At 39.9% G+C, this 27,924-nt stretch overlaps 1 protein-coding gene across 2 annotated transcripts in view; it reads right to left on the reverse strand.

Moving 5' to 3' along the window:
• The window catches only part of NEBL (nebulette), a 366,199-nt gene that overhangs the window by 231,814 nt on the left and 106,461 nt on the right, over positions 1–27,924 (reverse strand). The window lies entirely within an intron of this gene.

A 27,924-nucleotide genomic window follows, 5' to 3' on the forward strand; every position in this document is an offset into this window, starting at 1 on the left:
CTTCTCTTAGTGATCTCCAGGGTGATCTCATTTGTTCTCACAGCCTTGGGTACCCCCAATATCATGCCAATCACTCCCAAATCTACATCTCTAGCCCAGCTTTCTCTCCTATGTTTCAGATCCACTGGCATTTCCACTTGTGTACACCCCATGCTTACCACAAACTCAGTCTGATATCCAACAGTCCATCACCCCACTACAGTCCCAAAATGAATTCTTTCCCCTGCATTCTCTCTTTCACCCATTAGTGTCCAGTTGACCACAGCAGAAAATGGGAGTAACCTTGACTCTTCACACATCTAATTAATCCATTGCCAACTCTATTGATTCCATCTCCTAAGAATGTCTTGATTCTATTTACATCTGTCTTCACTGAATTTTTCATTAAAGGCCACATTTATCTTTTAGGTAACTACCATGCTTGCCAATCTTGCCCTTCTAATCCAACTCCCCAAAGCAAACTTTCCAAAAGGCCAACCTGATCATCTGACTCCTGTGAATAAAACCTTCCCAGTGCTTCCCACTGATCAGAGAAAATAGTCCAGCCTCCCATCCCCCAAGGCCTCCATAGTCAGCCTTCTGCAAACTTCTCACTCACATGCCATGCTCTGGCCATGGAGCCCACCCTTCCCTTTCCCACCTCTACCCCCACATGCTTCTCCCTGGCCAGGAACACCCCCACTTCTTGGCTAACTCCTCTTTATCTCTTAGTTCTCGCCTTAAATTGCACTTCCTCCAAGAAGCCTTCCTGGTCTCACAAATGTGTCCTGGAATGTACTTTTCATCCCATTATAATTTTTTTCATATTCATTTGTATGCTCCTATTGACATATCTCTGTCTCACAGTACAAGGAAAGTCCTGCAGCAGCAAGACAGGCTGTCTTTCCCTTGTCAGAGCACACGCCACATCTGTCGGGGTCTGTCTCAGCATGAGTATGATTTCAACAAATATTTGTAGAAAGAAGAAGAGACAGGAGGGAAGGAAGGAGAGAGGAAAGGAGGGAGGGAGGAGGGTAAGAGAGAGAGGGTCAAGCCATATGACCATAGCACATGGCAGGCTACAGAACAGCTTCACTGTATTACATCATATACGATGACATGTATGCAAGCACCCAGACCCTCCTGGTGGTGAAGTGAGGGCATCTCCTCCCATGTGTGGTTAAGACACGAGTCAGGGCCTCTGCTCCCTATGCCCGGCTGGCACGGAGGGTACATCTCTGGCTCCTGTGACTCCATCACCACAAAAGCTGTGGAGCTCAGAGCCACCCCTCAAAGAGCTCCCATCCCTCCACTTCCTTCTCCCTGGACCCTCTTCTTGGTAATGTCCACCTTTCATCTCTTCCTGTGGTTACCCAAAAGTCCTCTAAGCCTCACTATTTCACCATAATTTCCTTGCATTTTAGAGCAGATACAAACCTAATTTAAATTTTTTCATGATAACTCAGGGTCATCTAAATAGACATGATCAGACCATGATACAAAACAGTAGTGCTTTCAAAGTTTACAAAGGTCAGGATGGCCTAACTGCCACGAGATTGCTTTTATGCCTGTTGACTGGCAAGAGAGTATTTCTCATACACAGAAGTCAGCCTTCCACGGTCCTCTGCCTTTCTGGTTTCCTTCTTCTAACCCAGACTAAGAAGTAGAGAGCAGTCAAGTTTAGTGAAACGTTGGTAAAACTAGAGTTACTGATTCAAGTGAGGAAGCTATGATAAGGCAAGACTTCCTTATCCTGAAGTCATATACTTGATGTCAGCCACACACTGGGAGCTACTACAAGGATTTTTTAATTTATTGAAGTATAGTTGACTTACAATATTATATTACTTTCAAGTGTACAACATAGTGATTCTTTATTTTTATAGATTACTTGGGGGGAACTGTGCTCCAGACAGGTGAAGCTCAACAGACAACTTCAGGGTGGTTGTTTCAGACCATGTGCAACTCCATCTTGGAAAGCTGAACTAAACTGGACTTTAACATGTAGCCACTATGTATGTACAGCTATACATTAAAGCTAAAATAACAACTTAGCACATTTCCTTTTTCAAAATACATTCTGCAAAATAAAGTTTCACAGAGATTTTCAGGACTTCCATAATGTTTAATTCAAAAAGTATATGTACGTATTTTAATGACTTTTGAAACTGTAAGTAAAATCTACTCTCAAATGTGTTACAGAAAGTTTAACCAGTTGAGACTGTATTATACTAACTTGCAGGTCAACTCAGTTTAGGGGAAGATTTGGAGGGGACAATTTTCGCCTGCCATTTACGTTTGATTAAAAATTATGTTTAAAAGTTAAAAATTATGTTTTAAATTAAACACAAAATAAATATTAAACAGAATTTTTAAGGAAACATAATTTAAAAACTAAACAGAATTTTTTATTGAACAGCATCCTAATATGGAAAAATGAACTGGCAGTGGTGGGGGGATTCGATTTGGTTTTTAGAATTTGGGATTTGGGATTCAGTTTGGAATCTGGTCCATATTAGGCAAAAATGTCTACTTGGATACTTACAAAACATCACTTGCCACACTTATCTCTCAATTTTAAAGTAACCATTTCATGAAAATAATCTATTCTCACCCTTTGACTTTATAATGGAAAAAGTGATAGATCTGAACTTATACCTGAATGTAAATAAAATACCACTTTAATATGTTTGAAATCAGCAACCCAAACTAAGTTCTATTTGGAACAAGGTTTTACACCTTTGAAAAGAAAAACAAATTAAAAAGCTTCTACTGCTTTTATTTTTTTTTAAGAGGACATACTCTGCTCACCTGACAGCCAAAGCAACACATTTACTGATACACAGTACAATTATATTGAGGACTATAAACAGATTGCAATGCTTTGCACTTTTTCCAATATCTTCCCAATCCTAAAATTTAATGATTTTGTAATTACGGGTAACATAACTTTCTCTAAAGATGCATTACAAGAAGAAACTATCCAAATTTTTGACACAGAAGAAAAATTCAATCTAGTATTAATAGCCAAAATATAAAAAATGCTGAAGAAACATGGAATTCATATCTGAAACTACTAGGAGTCATGAGTAGTATAAAAAATTAAAACCTAAGACTTTGGGGACCAAAGTTATCTTCAGAGCTAGCAAAATTCAAGTGAGTAAGGTCTTGGGGGAAAATGCCTAACAAGCAAAAGATAGTGGAGTAGTCTCATGAGTTGGAACCATGAGACACAGACGTAATAAATGTAATTACAGAGAGGGCTGCACATACTGTTTATATTAAAAATAATAATTATAACATCTAGAGAAGCCTAATTAATTTTGTCAAGCTGGACACACCTGAAAACCCTGGATTTCTCAACGTCATGTTCATATAGCAATGTCCATCTAAACTAATCTGATGATATTCTGCTCTGAAGTCATAGTCTCAACTCCCAGTCACCCAACACCCCACTCCCAAAAGAAAAACAGACCCAGAAAAAAAAATGAGGGCTGAACGATCCCTCGTGGGTCACAGAAACAGAGAAGCAAAGCATTTTAAAACTAACTGATGGATATAGTTAATTCTAGCTCTTCCCAAACACTGCATTTAAATGATTGTAGAAGGGCTTCCTAAAATAACTGTCTCAAAAAGAAAGCTTCAGGAAAGATCATTTCTTCACTAGGCTTAGAGGAAGAATGATATTTTTCTCCTTGTCCATATTAGGGATCAGAACATGGGGCAGAAGCCATGGGAGCATGAAAAATGAATGTTCAAAGGGAATAAGTAAAAGAAGTAAAAAGAAAAAAATTACAAAAGATGGACTGGGTGAATTGGTACATTAATAAATTTCCTGGATAATAAAATATAATCATGGAAATATGAGAACTAACACATATTTCTCATATGTGTTATAAGCTGGTGGAAAGATCTGAAGAATATCATAAAATGTTTAAGCATCATAAATAGAAGCCTCTTAGCTGAAGTATGCAGGAATTGGACAAAGTGTATGTGTCAAGATGAGGCTGACAGCTGCAACAAATCCATGCTTCCATGAAATGCTACATTAAAAATAAAAAGAGAAAGAATCAAGATAATAACAGAAGACTACAACTGAAACCGCAAAGTTAGGTCACAAAAATAAGACTTCTGAATTTTTTCATCTCTGTGAGATTCGGTTGATAATATAGGAAAATTATATGCAAACATGAGACCAGAGCTGGGCAGAGTAAGGAAAACAGTGTAATAAGCAAATGGCACCCTTCATGGGGGCTTCCCTGACAGCTCAGCAAGTGAAGAATCCACCTGCCATTCAGGAGACACAGGAGAATCCCTGGGTCAGGAAGATCCCCTGGAGGAGGAAATGGCAACTCACTCCAGTATCCTTGCCTGAAAAATCCCATGGACAGAGGCGCCTGGTGGGCTACAGTCCATGGGGTCACAGAGAGTCGGACACGACTGAAACTACTTAGCAGCACAGCCTCCACAGCGATGGTAATGAGGCAGAACACCATCAAGAACTCAGGACCTCTCGCTTTTTATCCAGAGCCCAGGGTTCATGAGAGCGCTAGAGCCAAACAGCCTGGCTTTGGACCTGGCTTTTTCACCCATTGCATGCCTTTGAGCAGGTTTCTTGATCTCTCTGGCCTCAAGCTCCTCATCTGTAAAATGAACACAATGATAGTGCTTCCTAGGCTTGTTGCAAAATGAACCCCTGTAGAGCATTTCAGTGTCTGGCTCAGAGTAGGCACTCAACTGATAACAAAAAATATTATCATTACTATTACTTCTACTATCACTTTCTCTTTGCTTTACTGCAAAGCAACTTAACCTCTGGGTCTCACCGCCTTCCGTGCCATCATCTATGTAACAACGATAAAACACCCCGAGCTCTCTCACGAGCTTCTTGCTAGAAATGCATGAAATGGAAACCTTCTATAAATATGAGTTATGAGTAAACCACTTAGACATATAAAACTAAGATCATCATGAATTTATTTACCGTAAATTCTGTAGTAATGGTTCTCAATCACTGTCCCTGGAGGACAGAGGGCAACAGGCAATGTCCGGAGACATTTTTGGTGCCACAACTGAGGAGATGGTGAGGAGGCACATGCTTACAGGCATCTAGCAAGCAGAGGCCAGGGAGGCTGCTAAACATCCTACAATGCACAGGATAGCCCCCCTACTCCAAAATGTCAGCAGTGTCGAGGCTGGGAAACTCTACATAATAAATATAAATTTCTAACATTATAGGAGACCACTAATAAGACTGCTAGCTGTTCCCAGCCAATCTCTGATTTTTTTTTTTTTTTTTCCATTTTCATCTGCCTGGCAAAGTCAAATGGCCTGCCATCTCCCCCTAAACCTGTCCACAACCTGGGTCAGTCCCTCCTCCTCACCAACACTCAAGCCTACCCACCCTCTCCAGTTTTTTGTTTCCCTGAACACTGTCAGCTCTACTCAAACCAGAAAATCTAAGAACAGAGCTCAGGTGTCAAAAGTATTTGTTATTATATCATTATTTCATGAAGGCCCCTGAGCAGAAGAGTAAATACGGCAGGCCCCAGTGCTATTTATGAAAGGCCAGCTTTCAAGGTCGACCCCCAAGTCTAAGAACTTGGATTCCATGGGGTGGGGGCGGGGGGTGTTCCCGCCACCACCAGCTGATAAGAGTGGAGTGCTGTGCCTAAGCTGTTTGCACAGACAATACGGTGAAGCAGAATCCCCGCTTTCCTTCTGGGAGTCTGGAGTTTGGGTACATGCCAGACAGAAGCGCCTATGTAAACAGCCCCCAGGTGAAAACTCTGGGAGTGAAGTCTCTAACGAGCTTCAGCTGGTTGGCAACATTTGACACAGAGGGGGGACTCAGAGAACCCCGTGTTGACTTTCTGGGAGAAGACTCTAGAAGCCTGTGCTCAGGTTCCTCAGGACTCTGCCCCATGCGGCTTTTCCCTTTGCTGCTTCTGTATCTTTTCATTATAATAAATTACAGTCATGAAGCCTGCGAGACCGCCTAGATAATCATCAAACCTAGGAATGGTCTTGGGGACCTCAGGCCCTCTTCTGTTTAACAATACTCTTGAAAGAGGAAGGGTATTCACATTTTTAATACATTATCTGCTTTAAGAAAATGCAACTTCATCTCTAAGAACATTTATTTGTAATGTTTATATATTTGTTTATTCTTGGCTGTGCTGGCTCTTCACTGCTGCACAGGCTTTTCTCTAGCTGTGGCCAGCAGGAGCTGCTCTCTGGTTGCAAGGCACGGGCTTCTCGCTGCAGCGGCTTCTCTCGTTGCGGAGGGCAGACTCGAGGGCACGCGGGCTTCAGCAGTCGTGCAGCACTTGGGCTCGTGAGTTTCAGCTCCCAGGCTCTAGAGCACAGGCTCAACAGCTGTGGCACACAGGCTTCGGTGCCCCACAGCCAACGGGATCTCCCAGGATCACGGATTGAACCCCTGTCTCCTGCGTTGGTAAGCAGATTGTTTACCACTGAGCCACCAGGAAAACCTTCTTAACAACATTTAAAAGGCAGAAGGTCTGACCTCACATTATTAAATTGGCTCTTCAGTTCGACCTTTCTGAGTTAGGTGAGGGCCTGATGACTTTTCTCTGGACCATTTTTTTATGCTCTGATTTTAACCAAGAAGGTAATTTTACCCAAAGGTCAAGATCTGAACTGTACTGGATAGTGGGGAGATGACAGAAGGTTTGTACATAATTTTAAGTATTTCTTCCAACTATGAACAGCTCCATTTTGTAGCAATAAGAACTGTTCCACATCACTCAAAATTATCTTTAAAGAATGAAAAATAAAACATTTAAAAATAATCAGGCCCACCACCAGGGTTCTCTATGAAGCTACTTACAAAGGATATGCTTCAGCGAGAAAGAAAATAATTCCAGAAGGATAAACTAAAATGCAAAAACGGAATGGTGAGCAAATAAAATGCTAAATGCAATGCACCATACACATGCATATGAACACATACACCCACATACACAAACACAGTATGAAACAAGACCCTGACAAAAAGACAAGAGGGTAGTATGAGAATAAAGCATTCGGAGGTCCTCTGTTCTTCTGGAGAAAGGTTAAGACATTACTGAATTTTAAACTGTGCATAAATAAATGTGATAAAACCCTAAGGGTAACCACAAAGATTTATAGCACATAAATTCAAATCCTATAAAAGAGAAAAATCAAATTTTTTAAAAGCGCCAAAACTCTAACAATAAAATTAAAACCGGAAAGAGGACAAAAAGGAAAAAAGCAGCATAGAATAAACAGCAGCATAGAAAATAAAAAGCATAAAGAGAATAAAAGCAAATATAGCAAATAAAAGCAAAAGAGAATAAAAAGCAGCATAGAAATTTAACAGTCGGGAGAAACAATTCAATAATCACAAAACTGTAAATGGGTTACATCTGCTGGCAAAACAATCAATATACAGTCATATTTTTAAACTCCACTATAAAATAGCAATCTCAAAATGAGACAAAATATACTTTAAAAATAAAGGCATTATTAAGAACAGAAGACATACATAGTGATAAAGACTCAATTCACCAAAAAAGCATTGGCTTAAATGTAAAGTTTTTAAAATATGTGTGTGTGTTTATGTGTACATCTATATGGAAAGACAGAAAGGGAGAGAGAGAGATTGTGTGCAGATGCAAAATTGATGACAGGAAAAACTGCCGTATTCACCAATATAGTGAGAGATTTCTATACCCCTCTCCCATTCATTGCTAGGTCAAGCAGGCAGACACAAAATGAGTAACTATATTAAATATGTGAAATATGAAATATGTGACAATAACACTATTAAAGTCTTCACACAGGGCTGGTATTCAACCTCTCTAACAACCAGTAAGTACATCATGGGCACCCAAGAATCAAAAGGGGTCTCAGAGCTGGTGGCAGGACTCACCAGTATGAACCTAGGACCACCAGTCTGCCTCTAATGCAGGAAAAAGTAGGAGGCCAACGTGTCCCATAAGGAGTGGCAGCAGAATCATAAAAAGCAAGGAAAAAACTGTCTCAGCTGTAACATCAATTCTTCATACGTGGATCCTGCCCTACTGGATACAGCTTCCCTGAGGATGCCTGCTTTGGAGTCCAGATGTAGTGAGAAAAGGAAATAGCATGAAACTGGGGTGAGGACAGAGGCAGGATGAGAGGGAAGAAGAAGAAAGAGAGAAAGACTATAACCTAGCCTGGGATCTGCCATCACACACTAAACAAGAGAAACTACTGCTAACACCGCAATGACCTCCAGGAAGAAAATGCATGGAGCAGGGGGCCCAGGAACCACGTGCTCTGCACAGAAAGGTTTCCAGGAGCAAAGGAGCAACAGAGACAAATGCAGCTTGAGGACCCTTGAGCCAGGCACAGCTTTGAAGACTGGATCACACCAGACCCACTCATGAAGGGATGGGGCCTCAGGAAGGGTGAGATGGAGCTACGTGGACAAAGATAGGAGCTGGTGCATTTACAGCTACACTGTGCTGTGTTCCCCCCAAACGAAAATGCTAACAGATTTGTTTAGAGATCTCCTCCATTGCCTAAAAAATCTGAACTGGAGCCAGCTCCAAATTGCCAAGGGCCTTCCTGTGTAAGTGCTTTTGCTGCCTGAGCACGCTTTGCCAGACACATCAGGGAGTTTCTCCCACCATTTTCTTTCCCACCTAGAGCCCCAATCTCAGAAGACTGAACATCCAAAGCCACTCACTGGATTTCTTTTCTTTTCTTTTTTTGGCCACTCCGCACATAATGCAGGACCTTAGGTCCCTGACCAGGGATCGAACTAGTACTCTCTGCAGTAGAAGCATGGAGTCTTAACCACGGGACCACCAGGTAAGTCTCCTGGGTTTGGTTCTTCAAGGGTGAAGCATGTAGGGTCTCACATGCCTAGTGTCCATTTTTATTTCTTTCTCCAAAAGAACATCTTAAAACTTACGTTCACTTTATTGTCAGGATTTTGTTTGTTAAAGAGCTATCATGGAAAATCACACATTATGTAAAAGAAGGCGTAAACCTGGAAGTCTTTTTCCTTTGAATAAAAGTTCTTGGAAATTCCGTAATTATTAATAATTTGCAAAAACAATCCTATTTTGATTATCTTTTCAGATGTGGAAAATTAACACATTACTGACCTGGGAATTTTTGTATAAGCAAACACCTGTGGCCATAATACATCTCCGGTCAATAATATGCTAAGAAATTTTCATATCAAATATTTTAAAACTTAGATGATAACATGAGTAAAAACAATTTTACAGTATTTTTACTAATATTCCAGTTTAAGTGCTGCCAGGGAAACTAACATCTAATAGATAGAGGCATTTTAAGATAGTATCATTTTTACATGTTGGGGTCAATCTGGACATTTCCTACCTAATAACACCCCTTAAGTATAAGTTTGTTAGTGTATGATGAATGCTATTCAACATGAGCTAAAGACATATTCAAGTTTAAATGCTTCTTTCATTCTCTTGCTATGTCACTGATGTGATGTCTATTCATGGATTTCTCTCCATAGCCATCATCTCGTTCTTAATTCTACCACTAATCTTCTTCCCTGCAGCACCTCCATAAACAACTCACAAATAATGCCACTGGTTGCAAAACATCAAATTTATGATTTTAAAAAAAGATGGTGAATTAGAGCAAGTAAATGCGAAATGCTCTTCAGAAGGGAGGCTTACGAGAGCCGCTGGTAGATCACATAAAAGCGAAAAATGGATTATGATAATGCAGGCCTCCCGTACATGACATACAAGCCCAGCTGAAAGGAGGTACAGAAAGCAAACCCCTGGCTCTCCAAAGGGCAGTCAATAACCTAACGATTTACCAAATTCTCTTTCTGGCTGGAAGGGTCAAAAACCTGCCACCCTCTGATTTATTTCCTCGGCGGGACTCCATTGTAACCTCCATCGTGTGTTTACAAAAGAAGGCAGGATCAAAGGGATTACACGGTAAACCGACCACACTATGAAATGCTTATCAGCTATTGGAACATGTCACCTAGATTTTGAATTACTGTGTAAAAGGTGAGAAATTAATACACACACACACACACACACACACCCCTAGATGCTGTTGAGAAAAATACAGCTGGTGGAGAAGAGTCTGTGCCTATGCTGTTGCCAATACTGACGGTGGGAATGTACAAACAGGGGCGCACGTGCAGCCGGGCAGCCCTGTGATTTGTGCTCAGGACCGCTAAAAGGCAGCGGTGACCAGAGCCAGGAGGAACACATGCACAACTGGGACTCAAGTATCTGAGGCATTACCACAGTCTGAAAGATATTAAAAACACCAGTGTGGGAAGGAGAGGGTGGGACGAATTGGGAGATTAGGACTGACATATATACACAGCCATGTGTAAAATAGATAGCCAGTGGGAAGCTGCTGGATAACACAGGGAGCTCAGATCAGTGCCCTGTGACGACCTAGAGGGACAGGATGGAGTGTGGGGGCGGCAGGAAGGCTCAAGAGAGAGGGGATATATGTAAACATACATATATCTGAGTCACGTTGTACAGCAGAAACACACTGTAAAGCAATTATCTGCCAATTAAAAATCAATAAAATAAAAAACATTAATATTTGAAACGAAGTTCATAGAAAAACAGAACATTAAAAACACAAGATCACATTATCTTCCTTTGAGAAAAATAATAATAAATATAATTCCTATGATAAGTGCTCTGTATCCATAAAAATAATTATTTAAAGCCTAAAGATGGTGGGGGAAGCATAAAATAATTCTATATTTTGGAAATATCTATGCAAACCTAAAAATGTGATATTATATCCAGTTGTGAATTTTTTGATAAAAACTTTACAGTCACAGAAAAATTATGGCCAAAAAAATCAAATAAATTGTGGGAAACTAAGAAGATGAAAAAGAGCCACCACTGGCATATTGGTATAGACTTCACCTGCATGTTACCCCCAGGCTCAGGGCAAACATCACTAATTCACACCACTATTCCTGAAGGGAAGTCTAACCACAAAACAGATCAACTCTTCTTTAAACATACTTTTTTATGGCTAATGATTATATAATTAAACGAAAACACAATAGGCCATTACATTGCCACTGTGTTCAGTGCCATGGATGAAGAGAAAAATGTGCAGCTTTAACCCTTTTCCATCACAGGTTAATGGTACAGGGGAAAAAAGAGAGAGTTTGTGAAAGGTCTGGATGAAGTGCTGTATTTTTAAAGAAATATAGTTATTACCTTCCATATATTTGACTCAAGTGGCAAGCCAAGCACTTACCACACAAAGTCCAATGGAAATATTTTTTAAATGTACCTAAACACAAGTATAATAAATATCCATACATACAGAGAAAGAGAATGCTAGTTGTTTAAAAACACAGAATGTAGAGAAGAAAGATTAAAGACACCTAAGTTGATGGTCAACAGAACAGAGTCAGAACTGTCGACCACATATAAGGGGGCTCTGGAACTGTCACCAGGGTCAACAGGGAATTAGAAGAACCATCTGACTCCTCAGGCTATTTCTTTCCCTTCTCCATTTACTTCCCATTCAGAGCAGGAGAGGTAATCACCCTGGAAGGAGAGGTAATCACCCAATAGACACTGGGCCTATCTCTAAATAAAGTGAGTGGTCAGCTTGTGGACAAATCCTGTCTTGAGGTCTCAGACAAGGAGAACAGGCCTTGATGTGGACCCTGGGTTGGTGAGTTTTTAAATATTCTAAAGCACTTAATCCAGCCCTCCTTGCCTTTGCTTGTTTGTTTTTGCCTTGTATGTTTAATCCAAGAACTGAGGGGTTCTCCATCTTAGCTCGTCCTATCTGGTCACCTTAAGGATGCTGGCCTGTTGACTCCACCGGCAACTCGCAGCACCTGGAGAAGGCCACTGTCAGCATTCACGCTCTAACCAGGTAAGACCTGGTTAGGGAAGCAACCGTCCCAGCTACAGTGGAGATATACCTACGCCATACCGAAATCAATCCTGAATATTCACTGGAGGGACTGATGCTGAGGCTGAAGCTCCAATACTTTGGCCACCTGATGTGAAGAGCTGACTCATTGGTAAATACCCTGATGCTGGGAAAGACTGAGAAGAGGACAACAGAGGATGAGCTGGTTGGATGGCATCACCTACTCAATGGACATGAGTTTGAGCAAGCTCCAGGAGATGGTGAAGGACAGGGAGGCCTGGCGTGCTGCAGTCCAAGGGATGGCAAAGAGTCGGACACGACTGAGTGATGACCAATGACAACAACACCCTTCAGCCTCCTCCTCAATCATAAAAACAGAGACAGCCTTCAAACCACAACTGGGTAAGACAAGCCAACAGTAAGACAGAAAAGAACAAAGATGTAAATATGAGGGGGACAGGCTGTGTGTGAACAGAAGAGAACCCAGCAAGCCCTGAAGGAAATACAATTTACGCATGAGAACTCTGAAAATCATTCAAGAGGCTATAATATCATAGTACACTGAATATTACAACATAATCAAGTTGTATCAACAAAGAACAAATTATTAAGGAAAAAAGAGAAACCAAAAACACCAAAGAGCTACTAGAAAATCAACGAATAAAAATATACTCATTGAAATTAGTGACTCACATTGGCCGGGGATGAAGGGACTAAGTTGACTACAAAGGGGCAACTGGAGAATTTTGAAATGATCTTCGGCTCTAAAGGAAAACCAGGTGCCTAGCAGCACTTAGCAAAAGAAAACTCTAACATGCCCCAGTGAGATTTCAGAATTCTAAAAACAAAGAAAATCTGCCGAAATCCTTGGGGGGACAGGGGAAGTATGCCTACAAAGTTATAATATCACAAGTTTTATGAGCAAAAGTATGGCTTTGAAATTTTGAAGGTAAATAGTTTTATCAATATATCCTTGGTGGCTCAGACAGTAAAAAATCTGCCTCTGAGGCAGGAGACCCAGGTTTGATCCCTGGGTTGGGAAGATCCCCTGGAGAAGGAAATGGCAATCCACTCCAGTATTCTTGCCTGGAGAATCTCCATGGACAGAGGAGCCTGGCAGGCTACAGCCCATGGGGTCGCAAAGAGTCAAATACGACTGAGAGACTTTCACTTCACTCACTCAAGCTATGAGACAAAAATAGGACATTTTCAGTGAAGCCAACTCAAGTTTGCAACCAACACACTCTGTTTTTCAAATATTAAAACAGGACATTTTCCAAGATAACAATAAAATTTGAACGTGAATGTGAAAGTCACTCAGTCGTGTCTGACTCTTTGCAACCCCATGGACTGTATAGTTCATGGAATTCTCTAGGCCAGAATACTGGAATGGGTAGCCTTTCCCTTCTCCAGGCGATCTTCCCAACCCAAGAATTGAACCCAGGTCTCCCGTATTGCAGGCAGATTCTTTACCAGCTGAATCACAAGGGAAACCCAACAATAAAATTTAAGATATACCAAATTCAATGGCAGCTAAAAATGTGTTTTTTAAAACCCTGACTAGAGCTCACAGTAAGCAATGCATCTTATCCCACAACCCAGTATACACACAGGTATATTTAAGATGCAAGTGTCCAAACAATACGACATCCATCCTGATGATCTCTAACATTTTCTACTTTGTTCTAGCATATTTCGTTAGCCCTTTTTGTTTAATGCTGGTCTCAGCCCACTAAATCAATATCCTGGCCCAGGAATGGGTCCAATCCACAGCTTGAAAAACACAGAACTTAAAGAAGCAAGCAAGAAAAAATAAATTAAAAATCACACACACACACACACACACAAAATCTGAGGATCCACTCAACCTCAAAGTGTGGGGTACTCTGTTGACTGGCAGGATTTAAAGGCACAGAATGACATGGTCAGAGAGGATTCCTGAAATACCAACTGATTTTTTTTTCTCCCAGTATTTTCCCTTCCATCTCCCCAAGCTCTTGCTCACTCTGATTCATTCCAGAGTTCACAGTCTCACTGGCAGATGGCAGGAAGAAAGCAGAAAGGGCTGGCTAGTCTTTGCTTTTGTATCTCCTGATTTCTGTGACAATTAAGGAGAGGATGTTAGGTGGCCCTTGAGGGGGGAAATAATCACGGAGAGAAGAGCGCCCTTAAGAGAACATCAGGGCTTCCCTGGAGGCTCAGTGGTAAAGAATCTGCCGGCTGATGCAGGAGACACTGTTCAATCCCTGATCTGGGAGAATCCCACATGCCACGGAGCAACTATGACCATGCGCCACAGCTAGTGAGGCTGTGCCCTAGAGCCCATGAGCCGCCAACTATGAGGCCACGTGCTGCAGCTATGAAGCCCACGCGCCCCAGAGCCTGTGCTCAGCAACAAGAGAAGCCACTACAAAGAGAAGCCCATGCACCACACCGAGAGAGCAGCTCCCGCTTGCTGCAACTAAAGAAAAAACCCAGCAAGAATGAAGACTCTACACAGCCATAAATAAAGAGGATTCATTCAGATGACGAGGGGAAGGGAATAAAGAGAACAGAAAGAGAACTATGCACCTAGGCCCGGCTCAGAGCCCCCAAGTCCAGGCAGAAAGGGCCAGAGGCAGCCCTGAGAGCCAGTGGCCTGTGGAGCCTGGGGGCCAGAGTGGCCCAGTCTGTTCTTCCAGACAGGACACAGAGCCACGGGAACCAAGAAGGCCGTGGACAAAGGAACAAGAGACATCTCGGGGGTGACCTGTGTCAGCCTGGCCTAGAGAATCAGGTGATGAGGACCATCACGGTCCTGGCAGCAACCTCTCAGTAATTCAGCAACAATCACAGGGAAAGGGGGATGAAATCTTACATTTATTTAACACTAGGTTTTCATCACCCCATCAGAGTGAGGACTTGAATAGAAATTAAGTCATTATAGGAAATTAAAGTTACATTTCTGGTACATTTTAGTTCTGGACTGGGACTTAATTATATTTCCTTCTTACTGAACCAAACCACAAATATATCTATTCTCCCAGGAAGATTTTAACCTAACTTTCAGTGTTGTTTTATAAGATTTAATTTTGCAGGATGAATCTATAAACAAAGCACAAAAAATTATAATTATTGCATAAATATTAATATTAAAAAGTTTTTAATTGCTAAAATGGCAAATATCAATCAATAAACACCAAAACTTTTCCTCTATAATTCTGAAGAGTTTAAAGGGATCCTGAGTCCAAAAATATTGAGAACCATTGGTTCAAACTACTGTTAGTGAAATTTTGTCACTTTAAGCCATAAACATTCTAATCAACAAAACTATTTACTGGACTGAAGTAAAAGCTACACATTAAAGAATTCTGGTTTTGTTTTGTTTTGTTTTTGGCCATGCCATGTGGCATGTGGGATCTTAGTTCCCAAGCAGAGATCGAACTTGCATCCCTTGCATTGGAAGTGCAGTCTTAACCGCTGGACTGCCAGGGAAGTCCAAGAATTCTGGTTTTAGACTAATTTTTGCCTACCCATGAAATCCAGAAAGTTCAGACAAAAAAAATAGTTTTAATAATTCACTCAATTAAAAAAAAAACTTTAATAACTTTCATCTGAATTTTCAGATTCTAAATTAGTGATGTTCAATTTAATATGATGGTGCTTATTAGTTATTTGAAAATATTTCAATCAGTTCAGTTGCTCAGTCGTGTCTGACTCTGCGACCCCATGGACTGCAGTATACCAGGCCTCCCTATCCATCACCAACTCCAGAGCTTGCTCAAACCCATGTCCATTAAATCAGTGATGCCATCCAACCATCTCATCCTCTGTCATCCCCTTCTCCTCCTGCCTTCAATCTTTCCCAGCACCAGGGTCTTTTCCAGTGGCTCAGTTCTTCGCATCAGGTGGCCAAAGTATTGGAGCTTCAGCATCAGTCCTTCCAATGAACACCCAGGACTGATTTCCTTTAGAATTGACTGGTTTGATCTCCCTGCAGTCCAAGGGACTCTCAAGAGTCTTCTCCAACACCACAGTTCAAAAGGATCAATTCTTTGGTGCTCAGCTTTCTTTATAGTCCAACTCTCACATCCATACATGACTACCGGAAAAACCATATCTTTGACTATACAGACCTTTGTTGGTAAAGTAATGTCTCTGCTTTTTAATATACTGTCAAGGTTTGTCATAGCCTTTCTTCGAAAGAGCAAGCATCTTCACCAGCCCAGGTTGGATGCATGAGACAAGTGCTCGGGCCTGGTGCACTGGGAAGACTCAGAAGGATTGGATAAAGAGGGAGGTGGGAGGGGGGATCGGGATGGGGAATACATGTAAATCCATGGCTGATTCATGTCAATGTATGACAAAACCCACTACAATATTGTAAAGTAATTAGCCTCCAATTAATAAAAATAAATGAAAAAGAAAAAAGAAAAAAAGAAATAGCAAGCATCTTTTAATTTCATGGCGGCAGTCTCTGTCTGCCCAAGACAGATTTTCTTTGGAGCCCAAGAAAATAAAGTCTCTCACTGTTTCCATTGTTTCCCCATCTATTTGCCATAAAGTGATGGGACTGCATGCCATAATCTTAGTTTTTTGAATGTTGTTTCAAGCCAGCTTTTTCACTCTCCTCTTTCACATTCATCAAGAGGCTCTTTAGTTCCTCTTTGCTTTCTGCCATAAGGGTGGTGTCATCTGCATATCTGAGGTTAACGATATTTCTCCCAGCAATCTTGATTCCAACTTGTGCTTCATCCAGCCCAGCATTTCGCATGATGTACTCTGCATGTAAGTTAAATAAGCAGGGTGACAATATACAGCCTTGATGTACTCCTTTCCCGATTTGGAACCAGTCTGTTGTTTCATGTCCAGTTCTAACTGTTGCTTCTTGACCTGCATACAGATTTCTCAGGAGGCAGGTCAGGTGGTCTGGTATTCCCATCTCTTGAAGAATTTTCCACAGTTTGTTGTGATCCACACTGTCAAAGGCTTTGGTGTAGTCAATACAGCAGAAGTAAACATTTTTCTGGAATTCTCTTGCTTTTTCTATGATTCAGTGGATGTTGGCAATTTGATCTCTGGTTCCTCTGCTTTTTCTAAATGCATCTTGAACATCTGGAAGTTCTCGGTTCATGTACTGTTAAAGCCTCACTTGGAGAATTCTGAGCATTACTTTGCTAGCGTGTGAGATGAGTGCAATTGTGCCATAGTCTGAATATTCTTTGGCATTACCTCTTTGGAACTGGAAAGAAAACTTACATTTTCCAGTCCTGTGGCCACTGCTGAGTTTTCCAAATTTGCTGGCATATTGAGTGCAGCACTTTCACAACATCATCTTTTAGGATTTGAAATAGCTCAGCTGGAATTTCATCACATCCACTAGCTTTGTTCATAGTGATGTCTCCTAATCCCCACTTGACTTCACACTCCAGGATGTCTGGTTCTAGGTGAGTGATCACACCATCGTGATTATCTAGGTCATGAAGATCTTTTTTGTATAGTTCTTGTGTGTATTCCTGCCACCTCTTCTTAATATCTTCTGCTTCTGTTAGGTCTATACTGTGTCTCTCCTTTATTGAGCCCATCTTTGCATGAAGTGTTCCCTTGTATCTCTAATTTTCTTGAAGAGATCTCTAGTCTTTCCCATTCTATTGTTTTCCTCTGTTTCATTGCCTTGATCACTGAGGAAGGCTTTCTTATCTCTCCTTGCTATTCTTTGGAACTCTGCGTTCAGATGGGTATATCTTTCCTTTTCTCCTTTGCCTTTCGCTTCTCTTCTTTTCTCAGCTATTTGTAAGGCCTCCTCAGGCAACCATTTTGCCTTTTTACATTTCTTTTTCTTGGGAATGGTGTTAATCATTGCCTCCTGTACAATGTCACAAACCTCTGTCCATAGTTCTTCAGGCACTGTGTCTATCAGAGCTAATCCCTGAATGTTTGTCACTTCCACTGTATAATCGTAAGGGATTTGATTTAGGTCATACCTGGATGACCTCAATGGTTTTCCCTACTTTCCTCAATTTAAGTCTGAATATGGCAATAAGGAGTTCATCATCTGAGCCACAGTCAACTTCCGGTCTTGTTTTTGCTGACTGTATAGAGCTCCCAGAGAAGCTCTGACTGAGAGCTGACTGTATAAAGCTGCAACATTTTCAATGGTTAATATTAAATGATTTAATTATCTTATTGAACATTGACTTCAAAATAACTGATTTTTTCTCTTACTTCACACCTCAAAGCTCCCCACTGCTGCCTCTGTGTTCACTTGTCTTTTCTGGACTCTGAATAACTTGCTAACTTCATTCTCAAGCTACAGATGCTTCCTTTATCAAAAGCTTACAAAGATACTCTGGCATCAATACCACAATAGCACTGTGCAGACAGAATAAAGACAACGCTATCCTTTCCATTAAAACTGAGGGAAGATCCAGACTACACAGGAAAAGCCATGGAGAAAAAGAATTTTTTATTTGAAAGAGAAATTGTTTCTGCTGAAAACAAAAAATTAAGTTTTAATAAGTTATACTAATTAAGTTTATGGCCCCTTATTACCTTTATTACCTTCAGCCTATACGTAATTTATTTAGTTGACGCTGAACAACACGAGTTTGAACTGTGCAGGTTGACTCACACATATATTTTTTCAATAAATATATTGAAAAATTTTTGGAGATTTGTGACAATTTAAAAAAACTCAGAGATGAACTGCATAGTCTGGGAATGTTAAAAAAAATTAAAAGTTACATATATCATGAATGTATAAAATATATGTAGATATTGCTCTATCCTTCAGTTCAGTTCAGTTCAGTTCAGTCGCTCAGTCGTGTCTAACTCTTTGTGACTCCGTGGACTGCAGCAAACCAGGCCACCTGTCCATCACCAACTCCCGGAGGTTACTCAAACTCATGTCCATTGAGTCGGTGATGCCATCCAACCATCTCATCCTCTGTCGTCCCCTTCTCCTCCTGCCTTCAATCTTTCCCAGCATCAGGGTCTTTTCAAATGAGTCAGCTCTTCGCATCAAGTGGCCAAAGTATTGGAGTTTCAGCTTCAGTATCAGTCCTTCCAATGAACACCCAGGACTGATCCCCTTTAGGATGAACTGCTTAGATCTCCTTGCAGTCCAAGGGACTCTCAAGAGTCTTCTCCAACACCACGGTTCAAAAGCATCAATTCTTCGGCGCTCAGCTTTCTTTATAGTCCAACTCTCACATCCATACATGACTACTGGAAAAACCATAGCCTCGACTAGACAGACCTTTGTTGGCAAAGTAATATCTCTGCTTTTTTAATATGCTGTCTAGGTTGATATATCATAGGCATAAGTTGTTTTAGTTTCGTTTTCTTATTGCTTTACCATTTTGTTTAATTTTCTTAGTGTTAGTTTTCTTACTGTTTTGTCATTTTGTTTTCAAAGAATTACAGTACCATATGGTTTGCCTCTCTCTCTCATAAGTGGAGAAACACTTATGAGATAAGTGTTTATCTCACAGGTTTATCATCACAGGTAAGTGAGTTTTTTTTTTTTTTTTTTTTTTTTAATGTAAGGATGTTTCCAGTTCTGTGTTACGGATTTGACTGCAACACTATCTGCCATAGAGATTTTACAATGGTTCATTCATTGTGTATAGGCTAGGCTACTGTGAGCAATCCTATCAATGACACTAGGTGATCACGAAGCAATTATATTGCTGTTTCTTCATTATCAATGCATGGAATACTGCTGTAAATAAATGTGAAATTCTTTTTCACATAATCTTTTCATGTTTGACATTGTGTTATAATACATACAACATCTACAGTGTTATACATCATATAAGACCATAATGGTGTTGGTACTTTTAGATAATTCATCTTGTGAACAGATGACATAAACTTTATCAATAAACACAGTACAGTCTTGTGAATGTACTTTCTCTTCCTTATGATTTTCTTAATAACATTTTCTTTTCTCTAGCTTACTTTATTATAAGAATACAGTATATAATACATATACAAAATATGCATAACATAGTTATTTTATATAACTATTTATGTCAGGGATAGTTAAGAGTAGGCTATTAGTAAGGTTTTGGGAGGAGTCAACACCATACATAGATTTTTCAACCGCACAGAATATGGTGCCCCTAACCCTCGCATTGTTCAAAGGTCATCTGTAGTTTAAAATAACTAGAAGGAAACCTATACAGAGAGCCATCGTGCATTCCCTTTCTTGTAAAAGATCAAACATTATAACTACCTGCATTTTTTGAACACTTTCTAGAGTGTCAGGCATTACTCTAAGCACTTGTACTCAATATCTCATTTATTCATCCTAACAACCCTATGAGGTAAGTACTTTTTATCAAACAACCAGTAAGTGTCAGACACAAATTTAGCACAGGTCTGCCCCAGCAGTGGTCTGCCCCACTAGACCTAAGTCATGCTACCTTCTGAGACTAAATCATTAATTTTTCAGGAATGTTGTGGGCAAGCTGCTAATACAGCCATTTTTTAAAAATTAAATTATATAAACAGAGTTAAATAAATTATAATACAACCTAAAGTAATAAATATTCAAATCTCACCAGTTCATAATTATTCTACCACACTGTGTATTATTATCTGTGGTCTTGGCATTATTTGCATCTACTGTGTTGTAAAGGAAAGCACTGTATTATCTGGACTATTGTGTATCTCTTTCCAACTCCATGTTCTGTGATGTCTGGTTGGTGGCTTGAAATTAACCATGGTGGGAGTCTTTTCACCACAGAAAATGGCAAACACTGCAAATTCGACTTTTTGTTCCCAGATTGCCGATTGTTACACATTTACCAGCACAGAGCAGACCACAGGCTCCTAACTCTATAATTTTCTTTTCCACCTGATAAGCATTATACATTAATTTTGATTAACAAAAACAAATGGCTTTCACGGACAGGCTTTGCTTTTACTTAGAAAATTAAACCACATGAAAAGTAAAAGTAGTTCACTCCATTGAAGCATTTAATTAAGTTCTCAGAGGAAGACTTTGCCTTTCTGGCTCAAAAATAACATTTCCCAGGAAATGAAGGGGCGGGGGAGGGGGAGAGGCTGCTCTGTAAACAAACAAGAAAGGAATGTGTTTTCACCAGTACCTTCCTATAAACTGTAACCACTTCTACAGAAGATTTAAATCTGACAGTAGTTATCTTGTCTGAATGTAGTAAGATTTGTATCTTAGAAAGGGCCTGAGATCACAGCTCAGCAGCACCCTTTCCTCACCCGGTACTATCACCCTTCCAACCCTGATTCCCAACAACAGATGGCGGAGCCATTTTTTGATCCTTTTCTTCTTTCAGTAAAATGAAGCAACACCAACCAGTTGTCAATCTACAAAAAGACAGCACTTGACATTGACTAATTTAGAAGCAGCCTTGTCAGAATTTTGAAAGCCTGCAATCATAAAAATCCAAGATCTCCAAGTGTGCTTTCTATGCACAATGAGCAAGATAATTAGCTCCTTTCCTTGAAGGCTTAACTTTCCCATTTAGAAGGGACAACTGTTAGATATCATTCTCCAAAATTTAATTTTCTCTTTAACAAAATAACATACATGTGATTCATATCTGTATATACACACATACATGACTAAAGGAATTATGAATTTATTAATAAACTAAATTTCTATTTTCTCAAAAAGAATTCTAGCTGGGAATATTTTAATATTTCTACTGAGAGGGTTGCAAATGTTGTAACTGTCACTCCTCAATAAAATATCTGCCAAGCCAGAACACTGAGGTCTTATCTCTCAAACCTTCATCCTTTCAACAAGTAATGATTAGGTATCTAATAACAACACTGTTATATTTATTCAACATAGATGCATCAGGCTATGTAATCACATACATTATATATACATATGATTTATTTGCTTCTATTATCACCAATCAGATATCAAAGTTGTCAAAGTTCAAAGCGGGAGGAGAAAAATGTAAAGTGAATTATATACATACCCAATCCACTAGTCTATATCCACAACGTGAGTACCTCTACCTGAAGGTCCTTTCTACAGAAGTGTTTTAAAACAAGGTAGAAAATAAATAAAAGCAACAATAAACAAATAGGACCTAATGAAACTTAAAAGCTTTTGTACAACAAAGGAAACTATAAGCAAGGTGAAAAGACAGCCTTCAGAATGGGAGAAAATAATAGCAAATGAAGAAACAGACAAAGGATTAATCTCAAAAATACACAAGCAACTCCTGCAGCTCAATTCCAGAAAAATAAATGACCCAATCAAAACATGGGCCAAAGAACTAAACAGACATTTCTCCAAAGAAGACATACAGATGGCTAACAAACACATGAAAAGATGCTCAACATCACTCATTATCAGAGAAATGCAAATCAAAACCACAATGAGGTACCATTACACGCCAGTCAGGATGGCTGCTATCCAAAAGTCTACAAGCAATAAATGCTGGAGAGGGTGTGGAGAAAAGGGAACCCTCTTACACTGTTGGTGGGAATGCAAACTAGTACAGCCGCTATGGAGAACAGTGTGGAGATTCCTTAAAAAACTGGAAATAGAACTGCCACATGACCCAGCAATCCCATTTCTGGGCATACACACCGAGGAAACCAGATCTGAAAGAGACACGTGCACCCCAATGTTCATCGCAGCATTGTTTATAATAGCCAGAACATGGAAGCAACCTAGATGCCCATCAGCAGAAGAATGGATAAGGAAGCTGTGTTATATATACACCATGGAATATTACTCAGCCATTAAAAAGAATTCATTTTAATCAGTTCTAATGAGATGGATGAAACTGGAGTCCATTATACAGAGTGAAGTAAGCCAGAAAGATAAACACCAATACAGTATACTAACGCATATATATGGAATTTAAAAAGATGGTAACAATAACCCTATATGCAAGACAGAAAAAGAGACACAGATGTACAGAACAGACTTTTAGACTCTGTGGGAGAAGGCGAGGGTGGGATGTTCAGAGAGAACAGCATTGAAACAAGTATACTATCAAGGGTGAAACAGACCACCAGCCCAGGTTGGATGCATGAGACCAGTGCTCAGGGCTGGTGCACTGGGAAGACCCAGAGGGAGGGGTGGGGAGGGAGGTAGCAGGGGGGATCGGGATGGGGAACACATGTAAATCCATGGCTGATTCATGTCAATGTATGGCAAAAACCACTACAATATTGTAAAGTAATTAGCCTCCAACTAATAAAAATAAATGGAAAACATAAAAATAAATAAAACAAGGTAGAAAATATAAGAAAGCTAAGGTTGGATAATATTGCTGACCAATGTCCCATAAATAACGCTCCATGGAAAACAGACTCCATGGGATGTTAACAAGTTGTTCAAAATAAAGGGGGGAGGGTACTCTGTCATCAAATATATTTGAATCGACAAAGTTAAACAGATTCTTTACTGCAGGACTGCTCAGATTTGACCCTCTTTGGCCAAAAACATCTCACACAACTGGTGTTCCTCAGGACATATCCTGAGAAATTCTCATTTACGTAGCAGTTTGGCCTAAGTATGTAGATTGATAGAAGAATTTAAAAGAAGAGAAAATAAATTCATGTAAGTGTTCACAGACTCCTTGGTCAGCACTGAGATTTCCAGCCAGATGCATTTGCTTTTGATTTTCTTTGAATGTGCTCTGCCGAATGGCTGATCCATCCTTTCAGACTCTGTTCACACGCCCCCGTTCCATAAACCCTTCTCTGATCTCCCAGTCGCACACTCAAAGCAGCACTTGTATAACTTGCTTACACAGAATATGGTACATCCCGTTACCCCAACTGCCTGCACGCTTCCTGGCGGGAAGGAGAGGAACTTGAAAAAACTATTGAATGGAAAGATGAGTGACTAAAAGACTGATTAACTGAAAGAATGATACAGTGAACAGCTCATTGGAAACTGGTAGGAAAAAAAAGGTATAACCGATCCAAAATAGACATTTTCAAAAGAATGTTAATTATAGACTATTTGCTAAAATGGAAATTAAGCTTTTCACTTCCAATATATCTGGATGTTTAAAGGCTTCCATAAATTGTTAAAATGAAAACTGTACCTTTAAAATTCTTTAAAATTATTACTTTCACTCCACACCATTTGTTCAAAGTCACTAACGTTTGTAAATTTACAGTTTCTGAATTGTAGGAAATACTACAGTAAATCAATAGAAACCAAAAATTTATGCTCTGACCACTCAAGTACTGAACAAATCATAATTCGTTGGAAAATTCAGTTTACATATTTAGAGAAACATGCTTATCTTCTTTCAGGTGTCAAATCCCAGTCTTGCATCATTAACTGCTGAAAATTGAAAACTGATCCCAAAATGCTATTATGTTGGTCCTCACAAACTCAGAAGATACCAAAAACACTGTGAATGTCCAACTTCTTAAAAAAAAAATTCTCTTGGCCAAGAAATAAAGGCAGACATGTGATTTCTCATTTGCTTCCTGCTTTTAAAAAATGTGGATTCTTTTGTGCCAAGTTATGACCTAATTTTAATAATTTTATCACTTGCTACTTTATTTAATAAATAAAGGGGAAATAAACAATTTGAATGGGGGAAAAAGTACACATATAATTTTAGTACATTTTTTATAGTTTTCTATTTTCAAGGAAGCATGATTTACTGAATACAAACTTTATGCCTATGTCTGTTAAGTGGCCTTTTCAGATACACTAGAAGTTCATCACTAATGACATCCCTATAATGAAAAAGCCGCAAATCTAAGCTGTGTGGAAAAGCAGATCATAAATTTAGTCACTTTTACTTAACACTGTCAGTTAAATATACATACACGCCACACACATTTAGTCTTGCTGATTTACTCAGGAACAAATATAAAAGATGGCTGAAAGTTACACACACTGACTATGGTCATGGACAAAGTGATGACTGAGCCATCCCTTGTCAAAATGTCTGTCAATACCTATTGACACCCAAAGACAATATCCAGTCAGGTAGTGGATGAGGAGAACAGGACAGAAAGCAATGAAAATATATATCAGAGTTAGCAAGGTTCTAGCCATTTCAAAAGAAGTCTCTATCAATAACAAACTCACACTGATTTATTAGAATGTGAGTTTCTATAAATTGTTAGAAATGTAAGGGCCCCTTAAAATTTAAATTTAATAATGCCTAAGGACAATCAATAACAGATCTCTTTGTATTCAGTACTTTCCCCAATGAATTAAAAAAATTATAAAAAGAATTGTTTTTTAAATATAATCTTCTTTTTGCCACAAATAAATTAAGATTGATATAAAGTAAATATTGCTTAAGTACCCAGTAGGGACTCAACAACACACTGGATGACTTCTATCGAAATCTGGTCCCTAAATAACCTAAGCAACTATTGTATGATTCAGAAGAGATGTCTTAATTCTCTGTGACCTTGACCAAGTCACTTCATCTCAAGAGGCTCCTCTCCTCAGACTGTAAAGAGGGGTTGTTATATCTTTCCCACATGCCTGAGTGATGTTGTCAAAGGCTATCAACTGAAATAAATCATGAAAGGATATATAAATTTCAAGTATTATTCACTTTGCCAAGAGGACCACTTTTATCCCACAACGATGCTGTCATATAGCTTGTAAGTTTCCTTTCTTTGTGAGGCATGCAAACACAGTGGAATATTTATGCAACTGATAAATCCAGAAACTACCCGACAAAAGACTTCTGTATGTCACAGTATGCAAAGTGAGCAGCTTTCCAAGATAAAAATTTCCATGGTGGCAACGCCACCAAAAGGAACATTCCGCACTGAATTCTCACAGCATCCCTTGTCATTTGCATGGGTACCTTCAGTCTTGTTTTTCCCTCACACTCTGTTCTGAAAGAGCTGGTACTCCATCAGTCACCGTGACAGCCCCACATTACAGATCAATGTAATTTGTTTATTGACTTCTGAATACCAAATTCCTCTGAGGAGAGTCACAGATCCGCAACATGCTGGGGAAACATGGCTGGAAAACATGTAAATACAGACGTGCCCTGACGGCTCTCGATGGCTGCCACTCAGAGTATCTCCCAGAGCGCACTTCTTCCTTCAGGGGCCACTCTACTCAGACACGGGAAATTTCCTCCTGCGGGCAGTGTGGAGGAGGGGGCGGGGGAACAGGTAAACAAAAGTGAACAACAGATCTTAGCACCACGGGAATTTTTAACACACTAAAGTGATAAAGATGTAAACTGCTGCTGTATTAGGTTCTCCAGAAAAAGAAGACTCAGTAGGGTTTATATATATATATAAACCCATATATATATATGATCCCTGGGTCAGGAAGGTCCCCTGGAGAAGGAAACGCACATATATATATATATATACACAGACAGATATATACACATATGTAGATAGATAGATACATAGGTAGATAGATAGATACATGGGCTTCTTTGGTAGCTCAGTCAGTAAAACAAAATCCACCTGCAATGTAGGAGACCCAGATTCAATCCCTGGGTTGGGAAGATCCCCTGGAGGAGGAGATGGCAACCCACTCCAGTATTCTTGCTTAGGAAATCCCAAGGTCAGAGAAGCCTGGTGGGCAACAGTCCATGGTGTCACAAAATCGGGCATGACCTAGCAACTAAACCACCACCAATATATATATATATATACATATATATATATATAGATAGATACACACACACACACATAAATAAGGAGAGAGAGATTTTAAGGAATCAGCTAAAGTGATTGTGCATGCATGCACAGCCATTCAGTCCTGTCTAACTCTTCGTGGCCCCATGGACTGCAGCCTGCCAGGCTCCTCTGTCTATGGGAATCTCCAGGCAAGAATACTGGAGTGGGTTGCCATTTCCTCCTCCAGGGAATCTTCCTGACCCAGGGATCAAACTCTTGTCTCCTGCATCTCCTGCATTGGCAGATGGATTCTTTACTGTTGTGTCACAGGGGCAGGAAAATCCAAAATCTGAAGGCCAATTCAGCAAGAAGTGTTGAACACTGCAGCTGGAGTCTGAAGGCAGTGTGGAGGCAGAATTCCTCCCTATATGGGGATATTCCCTACATGGGAAACTCAGTCACCAGCTGACTGTCATCAATTAAACATCTGCACACAGAAGCTCTTGGCACACAGGGCTAAGTCTGAAGAGATGCTTGAACCAAGCTTAAATGGCATTGTCCCGAAACAGTGTGGATGACCCAGTGAAATCCCCAAAAATCAGGAAGAGCAGTTTCATTCCAGACCTGGAATAGGATGGGTGTTACAGAATGGGTCCTCTCTAGCCTACTGTCTGTGGAAATGCCACCTGCCCACGTCCAACAAGAGCTCAAGCCAGAGCTAAATGTGGCCGCACCAGCATTAAATGCAGAGAGGAAATGCTCAAGACCCATCTGCTCTGGCCTTGCTTCTTCTCTGGTGACCGCAGTCAAGGAGCTGGGGTCACCATAAAAAATTCACTGACAACATTCTCGACTCCCATCCATCTTGACCATGTACAATACAAGATTTGCAGTTTGGAGATTCCTGAGAAGGAAAAAGAGGGGGATGAGGTATTATGCCAACTTCTTGGTTATAACCTCACCTCCCACTTTTTTAAATAGTGTCTATCCTTCTAGGCATTTCCCACATGTTCACAAGCACTCACACACTCCAAAAGTCTGGCAGGGAATACACAAAAATACTAACAATGATTGTTTCTGGAGGATGGGAATTTCAGATAGTTTTTTTTTTCTTGTTTATATTGTTTACAACATTTATAATGAGCGTTAATAGTTGGGAGAGAAAGAGTAGAGCTGTTTTCGCTTTTCCAATACAAAAATAAGCTAATCCCTTGGATTCTTTGTAAAGCTCATTCAATGGTCCCTTACTATAACAATCCTATAACAATGTGCAAGGAAACATGCACATTAATTCAGGAGTTCATTTTTAAAAGTGCCCCTGAGATTTGAGCAAAATCAATGTGAGGGTTTATAAGTACGAGAAAGCAAAAATCAACGAATATGCCTAAACACTAAGGATATCAGAGTATCAGAGTAAAATGAGCAAAAAAGGAAAAAATGGAAACTTTTGCTAAAATATTT

The sequence above is a fragment of the Cervus elaphus genome, chromosome 23, assembly GCF_910594005.1.
Source record: "Cervus elaphus chromosome 23, mCerEla1.1, whole genome shotgun sequence".
NCBI lineage: Eukaryota > Metazoa > Chordata > Mammalia > Artiodactyla > Cervidae > Cervus > Cervus elaphus.